Here is a 15,408-nt window from a genome sequence, read left to right as displayed (position 1 = left end):
AGAATTTATATCCTAAAGCTTAATAATATTCATGATCTTTGACTCATCAATTTTTCAAGGAAAGAGGAAGATAGATATTCAGGATTATATAATTTATTTATTATGTTGTCACTGTGTTTACAATAATGAAAATACGGAAAGAGCCTATAGAGTCAGAAAGAGAGGAATGTTAAATACGGTTCATTCACACAATAGAATACCTTGCAACATATATAAATGATAATAAAGATTTATGATTAATGGTGTAATGTTTTTACATTACAAAATCAGGCTACAAAGTGGTATTTAAAGAATGATCCCATTTTGGTAACAATACATTTTTATTCATTTGCTGGTATATAGGAATGAAAACTCTTGCAATTCACTGAATAATGTTTTAGGTTTTGTTCCTGGCTTAAACTTATATATTTCCTACTCTTCTTGCCAGAACATTTTTGGATTATCATGTCATATAAGATTCTATTATAGATTATGATTCATAAATTGTAAAGCATATGTTTTAGCAATCTATTGCTACATAAATAAATGTAGCTGAAAAATAACAATTTATAATTTTTCAGGATTCTGTGAAATTCTGCTTGGTATATCGTTGATGGGGAGCTGGGATGGTTGGAAAATCTAAAATGTACATATTATGTGAATGGCTGTTGGTGCTGCCCACGAGATGTGAGCTGAGATGCTGCTGTCTGCCAGTAGCAGTTCTATATATGGAACGCTCCACATGGACGCTTGGGCTTCCTTTTAGCATGGCAACTTCAAGAAGAAACATCCCAAGAGCCGAAAAAGTAGAGGCTACCAATACTCTCAAGACCTGGATTCAAAAGTCCCAGAAAGTCACTTCTGCTATTTATTTGTCAAAATCTGTCATAAGACCAGCTTTGAATCAAGGGGAGAGGAGTGAAGTGGTGTGCATACAGGAAGACAGCAATCGTTGGGGCCACGTTTGGGATCTAAGGAGCATATTAAATTATCTCATTTGTCAAAAGAGACTTCTATACTCCAGATTCTGGCTGGGCAGAGGAGAGGAGAAAGTGACTGAAAGAATTTCCTCTATAAACGATATTATTTGGACAACTGGAATTGATTTGAATGTGAATGGAATATTAAATAATACTCTAATTTAAAGGTTGAATTTAATAAGTTTTATACAGGTATTTTGTCATGTAGAAGAATGCCAATATTCCTAGGAGATGTGTGTCTAGGTATTACAGAATTAAGTGTTAGGGGGATCTGGGTGGCTCATTCAGCAGAGCATGAATCTTGATCTTGGGGCTGTGAGTTTGAGCCCCACGTTGGGTATAGAGGTTACTTAAAAAAAATCTTTAAAAAAATTGTTTAAAAAATTGTTATGAGGGCAGCCCAGGTGGCTCAGCAATTTAGCACCTGCCTTCCACCCAGGGCGTGATCCTGGAGACCCGGGATCGAGTCCCATGTTGGGCTCCCTGCATGGAGCCTGCTTCTCCCTCTGCCTGTGTCTCTGCCTCTCTCTCTCTCTCTCTCTCTCTCTCTGTGTGTCTCTCATGAATAAATAAATAAAATCTTGATAAAAAAATAAATAAAAATAAAAAATCGTTATGACTAATCTGTCTACTTTTAATGGCTTAGCAAAAAATTTAGAAGATAAAGTGTATATGTTAATAATTTGTGAATCTAGATAAAAGAAATTCAGCTATATGCAGTTTTCCTTTCTTAATCATGATCCTGTGATTGAAAAGGAAGTGGATTAAGGGAGATCTCTAGTGCAGGGATAGGAAGCCCTGGTAGGAAGCTCAGATACAGAACAGACTGAGTCTACCCCGAACAGAGATGGATTTCACTAAAAATAAACTCTAAAACTGGAAAAAAGTGGCATGACTTTTAGAGGCAATTTGAAATTTGAAGTTTATTTCAATTATAAAGAAAAAATATTTATTTTTGGCATATCTAAGTTTAGAGTTTAAATTTGGCTGTCATACCACCCTCTTCAAGAGAATGGGAAGAGACAATTCAGAGTTTATAACTATTATATATTCCTCTTAAACAACACATTCTATGTTAAATTGGATAAAAATAGTTAATGGGGGGGGGGGATTCACAGACTTCTGCCTTTCCTTTTGCCCAAATAGGTTTTTTTTCTTTCCTCTCTCACCCTCTGAAGAAAGAACAAACTTCCCGAATGGATTCCAAGGAGAAAGGCATTCAAAACCTAAGGAACTTCCCTTAGGGACTGAACATCAGGGAGTCGGGAAGTGTTCTGAGTATATTGTGAGAAACCATGTATTTTTCAGATGAGGTTGGAAGGTGTAAGAACAGGTGGCGTGAGTGAGAAAATTCTGCTTAATAGAAAAGATTACTACTACAGAGAATTTGGAATGCCAGATGTTAATAACAGTTGCTGTGGTCCTGGTATTTAGTATCTCCTTAAAAGTAGAGAGAGACATGAATGACGATTATATTCACTTCTGGGTTCAGAGTCTGTGGGAGGGACACTGCTCCTGGATTTGATTTCAGGGTTATAGCTTAATAAGCATTACATACATATCAAGGAAATTCTTACACATAGTCCCATTAGACCAATTCTAGTTTTTATGCCTTGTTCACTTCTTTCAATCCTATTTATATTAAGAGGGACAAGAATATGTCTCCTCCTAATCAGTCCCCTAAGAAGACAGAACTAGGCCTTCACAACCAATTGTAGAACATGTTTTTTTTTTTCTTCCTTAACTTGTACCAAAAATTTGTCTGCAGTTATTTAATTACAGTTTTTAGTGGCCAAGATATGCCTTCACTGAAATAAATGCTAAGTAAAATGGTAGAGTTTAAAAATAAAGTCTCTGAAGAATATATGAAACTTAGGAAAACTAAGGATGAATGTAAAGACATAAAAGGAACAAAATACTCCCTTCCTGCTGACAAAGATCCTTAGTTATCCCATAGATTGCATGTGCAGTCTCAGGAAATATTAAAGCCCATTTTTACGTCGATAAGTCATCATATGGCTTTTGTAAATATAAAGCCCAAATATCACAGTGCTTTGTTCCAGTTGAATTCTAATTTGTATGAAAATTAAGCTCTGATACAACACATGAAGATTTCATAAAATATTTATGACCAGCTCAGTCTTTGTTGAGAATAACAAGACATGTGAAGTGTGCAAATTAGTTATCATGTGGTTAAAAATTGTGTGTGTGTACTTTTAAATTTATTAGAGAATCTAAGCTACAAATAAATGTAGGTTCCCCACAAACCTGATCCGTGGTAAAGTCCAATATTTTTGTTTGCTCTATTTCCATAGATCACTGGGTTCAAGGTTATTGTGCGTATGTTTAACAAATTATGAAATATGATTATTGACTCTTCCTTGGTTTCAAACTGTATTGAGTTTGGAGTGGAATGGTGGTATGCTTTGCTGCTAAACAAGCTCAAGTAATTCCCTGACTTCTTTATTTTCAAGCCATATGCTTTGAGGCCTCTTCCTTATAAATAAAGTGTTACAATACCTCTATTTTAGGGTTACTGTTGGGATTAAACAGTATAGTATAGGCACCGTGTCTAGTACAGTGCTTGACATGGTAAATTCTCGGTAAGGGCTAATATCGTTTCATTTTTGTATTATTTTATCACTGAATAGTTAAATTACTCCAATATGGTCACTTAAAATATATGCAGAAAAGAAAAACTCATTTGGATGAGTTTGAAGATTTAAGCTTCAAGTATAGGCATATATCAAAGCTTGAGATGGTAAGTCAGGATTCTGGCAATTTCATGGATCTCCAGGGGCAACCGATTCCATAAATGCGGGGCCCATCATACCGAGTGTGTGCTCTCCCTGTTGGGCCCCTTGTACAGTGAGAGAAAAGGTCTGTGTACCTGGGAGATGAATCAGGTTTTCCATGCTATCCTCACAATTTTTACATAAATCTAAATCTATTCTAAAACAAAGGCTTATTCTTAAAAAAAAATATCTATAAGAATATAAGCCAAATTGAGAATATGCAACACACACACACACACACACACACACACACACACACACATTTTTAAAGGTAGAAAAGTTTAACAGTGAAAATTTGAAAAATCACTCCAATCTAAAGAATTACAAACTGGTTACATAAACTGAGTGGTCCATAAATTACAGTGGATATTACATTGTCACTAAGCATTTTAAAAGGTGTGATGTCTTGACATACGGAAAATCATTAATGAAATTTTAAGAAGGAAAACACAGAAAATCATGTTTACTCTGGTGATAAAAATTTCCAGAGATAGCCATATTCACCTTTAGAAATGATTTTTTAAAAGACATGTGCAAAGAGGTCATGACGTTTCGTATATGTGGATGTTTTCCATGGATAAATGAAATGAAATACTCTTAAGAAATATTCCCTTATTAAGATGGAAGCAATCCTCTCCTCAAACTAGTTATTCTGAACGTTTTTGTTTTTCACAACCAAATTACTCAGTTCTTGAGAAAAAGTATCCTATTCCATAATACAGTGTCACCCAGCATGCTTACTAGCTCAAGGTCTAGTACAAAGTAAGAATTCAATAAAAGTTTATCAAATGAAGATTTTAAGAACCTATTTGCTTAAACTTTGCAACTTTTAGACTTACTCAATATCATCAGAATTTATACATTTTTGTAGTTTTTCATTTTTATGTTATAATATATGAACAGAAAAAAGTACCAAAGGTATTCAACTTGATAAATGTGGTAAATATAATTATTGCTTAGAAAATAGTCACTCATTCTCTCCTTTTCCTCTACCACCTTCATGGGAGAACACCTCTCCTAACAGATTTCCTGCATGCTAATCTTCATCTCAAGATCTACTTCCAAGAGCAGTCAGCCAGTGGCAGATCATGAATAAATAAAGAATACTCACTATTTCCACTTCTATTAAACATTCTGCTGAAGGTCGTCATCAATGCAAAAAAAAAAAAAAAAGTGAAAGCTATAGCTCTATACAAGCCATCCCAAAAGTCAGTGTCATATGTCAATAATCCTCTATTCCTCTCTTATGGATCTATGGATTGGTGTTTGATCTGGCTGAGGATTCAAGCTGGCTCTGAGAAGAGGGTTGATCCTGGTCTGCTTTGTGCATCTTGCATTACTAGTGAAAGACCAGTGGCTACCCATGTACCCATGTTACTTTTTTCTCATGTAGTGGGGAGAAAAAATATGCATGTCGAACTCAATTGTGCAAGCCATTACAAGCCTCTTACATCTATAAATGTCTCATTATCCAAAGCCAGTCGCATGGCCAAGTCCAACATCAAAGAGGGGAGAAGTGTTCCTAGAGAGTGAACAAACAAGGACTCTGTGCTGAGGTACTCTCAGACGCTGGGGGGATAAGTCCTTTGGTTCTGAAGGGCCATCTGGACAGCACCCACTGAGCCAGCTTTCATGGGCAAATATTTTAATTTTACAATATTTGTGCCTTCGTGTTCTGTAAGCAATAAGCATGACAATTATGCTGGTAAGAAATTATGATGGTAAGAAAAGAAAACAACAAATAAGGATAACTCTCATTTCTGTAACAGAATGTAAAATGGTGCTTTTCCTGTGGTCTCGGAATTTCAGCTGAAGCCCCCAATTGAGCCTGACAGATGGCCAATCACATATTTTAAAGAGTGATATTTCCATGCAGGACCCCCTAAAAGATATGTGGCTCTGTGTCCATTATTTCAAAGAGCCTATGTAAAGGAACACAAAAAATTTAAAGAGAAGACGTTTTCTATGTCATACTCTTCCCTCCCTAAGACAAAAGGAGACATTGCCTAAAGAGATTCCTATTTTATTATTGATGTGGTTTTGTCTGTTTGTGCTTGGGTTTGTTTCTTCAAGAGAAGAGACGGCAATGCTATTCCCCAGCTGGATACCTATTAAACTGCAGAAATGCACTGTCCTGCGGTATAGTAGCCTTGGCAAACTTTAGAGCATTTGCAAAGGTATATGAACATACAGACTAAGTCCTGCATCTGGCCTGGGGAATTTCAAAGTTTGAGGCGGGATTTGGTTGTCCATCACAGGAGGAGGAGCAAAGAAGGCAGTCTGGGTATCAGCAGCATGGATATAAATTTCCACGGGTCTAAATGAATCTGTTGAGAAATATCCTGACAGAGCCCTGATGAAGGTTGTTTAGGGACTGTGAAGATCTTAGCTGAAAGAGTCTGTAGGTCACTGTTAGGATGAGAGTGGAGGGTACAGAGCTGAGAGATCAGCAGGGAGGGTCATCACCTGTGTCCGGGAATGGTGCCCCACACGGGTCCTAGAAGTAGTCTCCAGACAACTCTCAAAGGTTCTCTAGGAAAGAGCCAGAATTTAGAAACTGCCCTAATGCGAGGATATTACAGATTATAACATCATCCGACAAGTAAGACTTCGATCTTCCTCAACTCCCTTGCCACCATCTATCATCATCCACCCTCATGACCCTGGTGGTGCCAGGACTATGTCAAACAGGAGAGGCAGGATCAAGATCCACAACCTTTCTTGAGCCACAGACCTGGCCCAAGCTGATGGGAGTGGGAGCAGAAGAGAGAAGGAATGGTGTTGTGGGGGTAGGTACTGAACTAGTTATGCTTATTAAAGTTTTAATTTAGTCTGGATTTTTGGAAGTGCAACTAGTCTTAAAACTAATTCTCCAAAACAACTACCATATCTGCTCACTATGTTGCCAAAAAGTAGAAAAGCGTGATCTAATTTATTGCTTAAAAGCAGTATAGTAAAATATAGCTCTGATTTTCCACCAAGATCAGATAATAATAATCATAATAACCGGTAAAACTGATCACTAACCTTAGTTCAAGGTTTTACCTTTTATGAAGCATTTTCACATGGTGCAACATGTAGACATTATTTTCTTGATCTTCCCTAGTATAACAATAATCAATATTGTTTTTCTTTCCACTTAAGGACTTTGGAGCAATCTATTGCCTTTTCCCAGAATGTTCCTCCTCTTATTTTAGCTTGGTTAATTCTCGGTGCTATTTCGGAGTCCAAATCAAATGCCTTTGCCTCAGAGAAGCCATCTCTGACCCTCTAGTCAGATTTACCTATTCTGTGCTTTCATAGCACTCACTATTTACACTTCACATTAATTTTCAAAATTTTATTTTTAAAAGTATGGAATTAATTGCAGTATTCTTTATAATAGCCAAGATAAGGGAACAACCTAAGTGTCCATCAACAGACGAATGGATAAAGAAGATGTGGATATTTCTCAGAAAAAAAAAAAAAAAAAAAGAGATCTTGGCATTGCAACAACATGGATGGACCGAGAGGGCTAAGTGAAATGAGTCAGAGAAAGAAATACCATATGATTTCATCTACGTGTGAAATCTAAAAAACAAAGCAAACAAATGAGAAAACAAACAAACAGAAATAGACTCACAGAGAACAAAGTGGTGGTTGCCAGAGGGAGGAGAGTGGGGGGGTGCGTGACATAGGTGAAAGGGATAGAGATATATAAACTTCCGGTTATAAAACAAATCAGTCATGGAGATAAAAAGTGCAGCATAAGGAATATAGTCAACAATACTGTCATAACTTTGTTTAGTGACAGATGGTAGCTACACTTACCATGCTGAGCATTTTGCAATATATATAATTTTGAATCATTTTGTTGTGTAGCTGAAACTAATACAATATTTTATGTCAATGAAACTTCAATAAACTTCCTTTTTTTAAATTATGTAATTATTTAGTTAATACCTATCTTCCTAGCTTAGAATGTCAGCTTCATGAGGGCAGGACCCGAGTGCATCTTGCTCAGTACTGATCTGTGGCAGTTAATCACAGAGCCTTACACATAGTAGGGGATCAACTGAATAAAGAAACGATGGAAGAAAGAGCTGATGTGCTTTGAGATTCCTTGTTCCTAAGAATAGTTTGTTTGGATTCCATGGCCAGAAAATTTTCGGGCCAAAATGCTTTACTGATAATGGCCACTCGTGGCTGGATTCAATATTTTACTACAGTCTGTTAAGAGACACTGAACTGGGTAGGGAGGACCATCGCTCACCATGATGTGGGCGTGGAGAGGAAAGAGAATGTAGATAGCTGAGTGGGTGGGGGGGGGGGCACAGGTGGACGTGTTAATTTTTTTCAAACAGCCACTCTATTCATTAGCAAGAATGAAGTTTTTCTACCTTCATCCCTATAAAGATAATGGGAGATTGATAATTCCTTTTTTTTTTTTTTTTTTAAGGTCAAGTTCTTCAGTCCCTTTGAAGGAAAGTGCTATATAAGATCATGACGTTATTTTTGACTAATCAAAGGGAAAAATGTCAGGCTAACATCAAGGACAATGCTTTTGATAATTTTTTAAAAGGTTATGCATGCTATCCTTTATTCTGCAGTCAATTAGACTCCTTCATTTTTAATATAAAACTGAGCAGCTGATACTTCTCTTTGTAATGGCATTTTCTTACCAGGAAAAATTGAGGTTATTTTTCCAATGAATTATTAGAAAGGACCAACCACCCATCCATAAAAACTCATAAGACCACTATATCCCCTCTTTGGCATTTTAAAACATTTTAATTAGCTTAGTAATGTTTTTGAGATCTACTCAGTTTAGGGTATTTCCAAAAATACATAAATAAAGGTTTACCCTGAGGCTTCCAATTAAGCTAAAGCAAGTTTCATTCCCCTGAAATGTTATTTCTTCTTTGACTTTTGAATACGATGATCATTAAAAATCCTTTCCAGACTCAGAATATTATCCACTCATTTTCCTTTCTAGACATTAAATGGCTTTTAATCTTCATTTGTTGTGGGCTATCTTTGAACTGATCAGCCAAGAAGCACCACAGAAAACCAGAAGGAAGCAAGTAAATTAAATAAAATCCACGATACATATATCAAATTATCATGTTGTACCGCTAAAGCCAATACACTGTTACGCATCAATTATATCATTAAGTAATTTATTAATCTCAGGAAGCTTCCCAAAGGGTCGTTTGTTAAAATATATGTGGTCAATGTCATGTGTGTAAACTAAAAGCAGCACCTTAATGAAAATAATGGAATTATTTACCCTTATTGTAATGACAGAAGTTTTAGTGGCTGATAATTATAAAATTATGATATAATATTCATTTATTTAATCAGAAATAAATTTGTGAGCCAAAGCAGATGAAAAGTAAGTTCATGAATAAACAGAATTTCTCTCTCCTTTAATCTGGCTTAACTATGATTGCAGGCCTTTTTTGGGGAGGTAAGCAGAGCACACGCCAGGCCTCTCAGAATTCCAGAGGTATACCTGGCGTACACTCACGCTAATAAGCTTGGTCTCCACTGTGATATTTCGTGATTAGCCGAACAGGGATTAGAAGCATATCAACTTAAATATTAAAAGTGCTGTGACTTTGTTTTGTGGTCCCTAAGCTGGTGACACTTGACCGATTGGTTAAAGCCATTGCTTAATTTAGAAAAGAAAATGATCTTGTAAATAATATTTAGTTTTCCACTCAAGGATATGGCATTACCCCTTATTTATTCAAGTTGTTTGGCTTTCGTGGAGGTTTTGGCTGGAGCCTAAGCCAGGCACACCTTTGGAATCCTGACAGGTCTGGGAGCATCTGAGAAAATGATGGGTTAGTCTCCCTGAGGCTTGACTTGCACGAGAGAATGAGGCATCTACTGGAATAGAATGGCTTCCAGGGAAGAGTGTCAGGCAACAAGTTAAATCAATAACAAACCCTTGGACACAGATGGAGAACAGGCAACCCTGAGAGGTCTGAACAGAGCACAAGATTTATCTCCTGTTACAGTCATGTTCCCTCCTCTGCATTTTTTATTCATATTTCAATTTTTTTAGGGGAGAAATGGAGATCCAAAGGAGAAAACACTATGTTCCTACAAACTGCTCAGGTCATCAGGTCACAAGCATATTTCCCTGGTACTCATCTAACCGATTACAATCCCAAGCGAGTGGGGTGGAGGGTCCTCTCTAGTCATCACCACAGAACGCAGTCCGACACTGAACACAGAAGACGTAGCAGCTGAGCAAGACTTGAACCACTGGGCACAGGAAGTGGCTGGTCAGCCCAGTGGAGGTGGCGGCTGAGCCTTGCAGTGCGAGGGACAGGGACATTGCCTGGGAAAGTGGTTTGCCCACCAAAGGAAGCTGGAGTGCCTCGGGGGGAAGAGTGGAATTTTGAGAGAAGTGCAATAACAGAGGAATGAGCACCTGGTGGAAATGGAAGTGGTGCTGTCGTGTGCTCATCTCTGGAAGTCGTGAATGGAGGAACACGACTCAGCTGCAGGTCCTGGGAAGTGTTGAGGGGCTTCTAGTTAGTTCTAGGTAGAGGGAAGAACACTGCCAAAGGGAAGCAGAGCAGGAAGGGAAATTGCTGTATGGGTCCTGGCTTCTCAGCTCATGTGAGACATTCCCTGGGGACGTCCGGATGAAGTGGGGTGGATGGAAGGAGAAATTTTGTAGAAGAAATTCTCAAAGAGCAGGTGGGACAAGTGTCTATGAATGTGGCTTATTGATATTGTGAAATGTAATTTTATTTTATTTATTTTTATTTATTTATTTTTTGTGTGTGTGAAATGTAATTTTAATTTCTGAGTTGGAGTCCTCTGGAGAAACAAGGCCATAGGACTGTATGCAGCTTTCATAAAGCCTCAAATATCATCGAGGTTGGTTGGATTTTTGACCTACAGTGAGTTGGATTTCTTTTTCCTGGTTTGTACTTTATGTTCCATCTATTTCTTAGAGCAAACAAAAATTTGGAAAAAAAAACCCCATGAAATTATTAGAATAAAATACAACAAAAGAATAAATATAAGAAGTGTCAAAAACTAAGGTAAGAGTGACAGTGGAGCAGGAAATAAAAAAAGAATATATGTATTTTTAAGAACTACAAAGTTTCAGTGTACTTTAAATGCTACAATTGGGTGTAAAAATAAGTTTTGAACCTTCTAGTAGTCAAAAGGACAAACAAGTATGGTAGGTTTAACACTTTTATGTTTTCAGGTGATAGTACCCTCATTTTAAGTTACTGTTGAACGCTTTTTGTTTTCTCTTACAAACCACACACAAACCCGTCTCATTTAAATGACTCAAGCTGTACAAAATATATACAACGAGACAAGGATTCTATTTCCTTCTGTCAGAAATACTCTAACAGATGATATATGGCCTTGCTTTTTTTTTCCTATGTACTTTTGTCTGTCAAACTAAAGGGTGAGGCCTTAGAAGATATCTGTTTGAGAAGGCTTCCCTACAGGGTTTCTGACTTGAGCAAGCCTTAATCTTGAGGGTTGCAGTTTCAATATATTGAAACAAAAGTTGAAAGCTTATAGTTAAAATGCTAATATTTTCCTTGAGTGTAGAAGAATGAAGATAATTTAGAATTTTTTCTCGAAGATTCCTGTATATTTCAAATGTTCTACATTAACAACGTATTATATTTTAAATTTTTTTTAAATTGTCAATTTCAGTAAGTCATACCAGTTTTCAAGGACACAAATGGGGGAAAAAAAAGACTTTAAGGAAGAGGTTTAAATTTTAGGCCAGTTGGTAATGTTTGGAGAGTAAAAAAATCTATTAGAGGTTTATATAAATTATTAATCCATATTAACATGCTGCATACAGCTTATTTTTTTGTTTTATGAATAATTTCTGATTTCTTAATAGTCAATTCACAGCCCCAGTTTGAGACTTATTTTGTTCTCCATACTCAGATTTAGTTTCTGCATAAATGTATTATTTAAGCATTTAGGGCCCACAAAACAACTTAGAAGTCATAGCATTAGGGATATTCTTTTGTATTACTCCATGAACTCTGTACAGATCATATCATATCACTTATCCATTTATTGAAATTAAATTCTTTACAACTAATGTTTACTGAGCATCTACTATATGCCAAACATTTTGCTAGATACCAATAATATCTAGCAAAGATAAATATAGATCCTGCCTTCAAGCCCAGTGATAAAAATCAATTACTCAGATGACTGAAGGTTAATACGTTGAGTGGCTCTGGTATAGACAGATGCAAAATCAATCAATCAATCAATCAACAACAACAACAACAAAACACTGAAGAAAGACAACATAAATTCTAGTTAAGGTAAAATTGTCTGTGGCCTGGCTTATTTTTCTTCCTTAGTAATATTATATAGATTCTTCATTACAGGATAGGTTAAAAATACATGAAAATGAACAAGGGATGCTTTATAATTTTCCTTTTGTGTTTGGAGCCCTAAATAGTATGTACTATAGTGAGGCTTTGCCTGTAGAGTTTTCCCCTGCTAGTAACAGTTCTCTAGACTTTGAATCAAAATTTAACAGTTTCCTTTTTATTTATTTTTTTAACAGATCAGCCCAAATCTGAATTCACCAGCGTGGTTCCACCGAAGCCTTCTGGGCTCCATTCCACAGTGCAGTACGAGTTAAGGTCTTTCTGATCGCAGCATATTGTGGACTGGTATTTGTATAGCTTCATTTTGCTGCGTAGGTTCACAACCAAGCTGTGATCTGCATGAGATCCAAGTAGGGAGCTAGTTCATTTGAAAAGAATTAAGATCCAGTGGAGAATTAGCGGATGAAAACAAAAGGTTTGCTTAACCAAGTGAAGTGCTTATAGAGCAGCAATTACGTGTATAAGTTTTATCCTTCATGTTTCTTAGTCACGAGTGCTGATCCATGCAGCAGTTCTCTTAGGAGGCTCCAAAAAATACTAATTACAGGAGGAGGGTTATTCTGCTATAACTATATTCTGACAGATTACACCATAAAGAAGTTTACCAGGGTGAATGGTCCAACACCTACTCAGCACACTAGCAAGAGCAGTTCTCTTCTAGAAACCTGAGCTCCGATGAAAGCGTCTTCCAAGGTTCCAAAGCACAGCACCTTGGATAAATCCAGCGAAGCCCACTTTTTTTTGGGAAATATTGGCTGAGTTGCATTGCATTGGTACCATAAGACTTATTTGAGTTACAACAAGGCTTGAATGTCTGAAGAAGTCCTTAGAGTAGATCTGACTTCTATTTGCAGTTCTAAGAAATGAGGGTTTTTTATTATTATTATTCTTTTTTTATTATTTTTATTATTATTTTATTATTTTTAAAATTATTCTTTTATTCTTCTTATTATTCTTTTAATCTCATTAATTGTACGATGTACGTGTTCTGATTCACTTCTATCTTGGCGAGGGTTTGATGAAATATGTTATTAGTGTCATTTAAAATAGTGAACTTGTTTATCACCTGCATAATTTTAATCTTTGCATGCAAGTAATCTTTGAAAAGTTGAGGTGGGAATGAAAATTAATATCTCATGGTCTCTTGTTCTGGTCTGAGGTTTAAAAACAAAGAGTGATAAGAATTCAATTGTTATAGTGATTGACTCTTCTCAATCACTATCACTAGTAAGGCATGTAGAAAGAGATGGAGGAAATAAACTCTTAAATAAGAGCAAATGGGGACTATGGAGATTGGCAGGTTCCAGAATGTTAACTGAGGTTCACTGGTTTCAAAATAATTCCTTCCCCCAGAAGTCGAAGGTGATTTTATACTTATGGGTAAATACCAAGAAGAGTTCAGATACTACAAAAGAAGATTGTATGAAGATTTCCTAGATGAACATGGCTGTCGTCTGAACCATGCTGACCATGGGCCTGGGGGTATGGCAAATTCCTTTCAGCAAAATAGTAGGATCTCTGGCCCAGAGTGAGCCAGCAACTTTAGGGGCATGTCATGAAAAGACAAGAGGCTCTTCAAAATTAAAATTTAGGCTCAAGGATACAATTTAGTCGCCAATCTGGCTTGGCAATCTGTTAATGGGCTCAGTAGGAATGTTCTAAGAATATGGATGAGAAAAAGGAAATGCCAAGGGAACAGAGAGAAAATACCAGATGGAGAACAAGGAACCCAGGACTCATATCGGTAATAGCAGCTTAGTCCTAAAAACTCGTTAAGAATCTTTTCAAGGTTCCTATTAACAGGTTTTGGAGACTCTGCCCAAACTCTTACATGGAAAGGAACCGGCTTGAAATGAGGAGGAAGGGTGCGTACAAAGGCCATCAACATGAACCAACTGATTTGTACATCTAACTGGCTGCTACCTGTAATTACTACTTGGGATATTGTGTTGGCTATTTATTGGGTTTAAGCAGGTATTCAACTACGATGAGTTAAATTTGCAGATATTAGGTGATTTTCGAGGGACCTGAGACCAGAAGCTTCATTTCTCACTGAAAACCTTCCCTTGATTGCTTTTACGTGATCTAAATTCTGTGGCTTGTTGGCAACGGTCCATCTCTGCTCTCACAGAATATGTGCCTGTGGTATTTGATAGATAACGTGGCTTAAGGTTGTGAAATCTTATTTTTATCATGAATTTATGCTCATCCCCCCCCCCCCCACACACACACACACACAACCTTATCTTCAGTTATCCCCAACTGCGGACCGTTTCTCTAGGAAACGCTGACTTTGGCTGACTTTTGTTCACAGTTTCAGCTGACTTCGGGTGCCTTTGATCATTCATTTTCATGATGTTCCAACTTGAAGCCAGAGGCTTAGACAAGGGAAGACTCTGGTTTGTGGAGACCTGGAGTCCTGAAAAGAGTGCTGAGTCTGGCCTGAGGGACAAAATAGAGTGTAGGGGCCCCGGAGGAAGCAATAAGAATAGGGGAACAAATAGCCAAATAAGAGGTGACATCTGGAGGGGACCGCCCCCTAGGGATCAGGCCTAACAAATGTAGTAAAGCGTAGCTTCCATCACTCACACAACGCGTGGATGTGAACTTATTCCTGGTGGTTTTCCACCTCACCCCACCCCTCCTTTTTGGGTTACCTTTCTGACGTGGCCTTTGGAGGCATTTCAGTGTGCTGTTTGATTGCTCTGTGCTGAATAAAGACATTCACAGTTTCCCATCCATGCAGAGCTCATACCCTTCATTCCGTCAAACTGCAAAATAATTATGTGGTGGAATCAAGTGTGTATAACTCATTCCCTCATGTCCACCCCCACTACCCCACCTTCCATTGCCCCTACTTCATCAAGCTCCTGAATCATTTTAAAGCCTCCTCTGACCCTGGCTTGCTACAGGTTGCTACCAGGGCAAGCAACACCACAAAATAATGCTTTCATTATATATTGTTGCTCCGTCTAAAAAATCTACTGGGGCTTCTGTTACTTATAAGATTTAGTTTTTGTTTTTTGTTTTTTTTTTTCCGGTGGTTGTTTTAATTTAGCCTTCTGTCTACTAAAACCTCTTCCTAGTCTTTTCTCCTTCCACTCCTATGGTTCTCTCACTTGGTAGATACTTAAAATCCCCCAGGGAAACTTTTTTTTTTTTAAAAAAAGTCATGCCTGGGTCTGATGTCTAGATTTTTTTTTTAATTTATTTTTTATTTATTTATTTATTTATTTATTTTTTTTAATTTTTCATTTTTTAAAG

At 37.1% G+C, this 15,408-nt stretch overlaps 1 long non-coding RNA gene across 1 annotated transcript; it reads left to right on the top strand.

Moving 5' to 3' along the window:
* Nucleotides 1-9,842: 9,842 nt before the first annotated feature.
* On the top strand, nucleotides 9,843-14,883 carry LOC144294281 (uncharacterized). The gene is made up of 2 exons (XR_013361707.1): nucleotides 9,843-10,656; nucleotides 12,321-14,883. It is a non-coding gene; the product is annotated as an uncharacterized LOC144294281 (long non-coding RNA).
* Nucleotides 14,884-15,408: the final 525 nt, after the last annotated feature.

The sequence above is a fragment of the Canis aureus genome, chromosome 22 (genome assembly GCF_053574225.1).
Source record: "Canis aureus isolate CA01 chromosome 22, VMU_Caureus_v.1.0, whole genome shotgun sequence".
NCBI classification, from domain to species: domain Eukaryota; kingdom Metazoa; phylum Chordata; class Mammalia; order Carnivora; family Canidae; genus Canis; species Canis aureus.
This window is presented reverse-complemented; position numbering and strand designations above follow the sequence as displayed.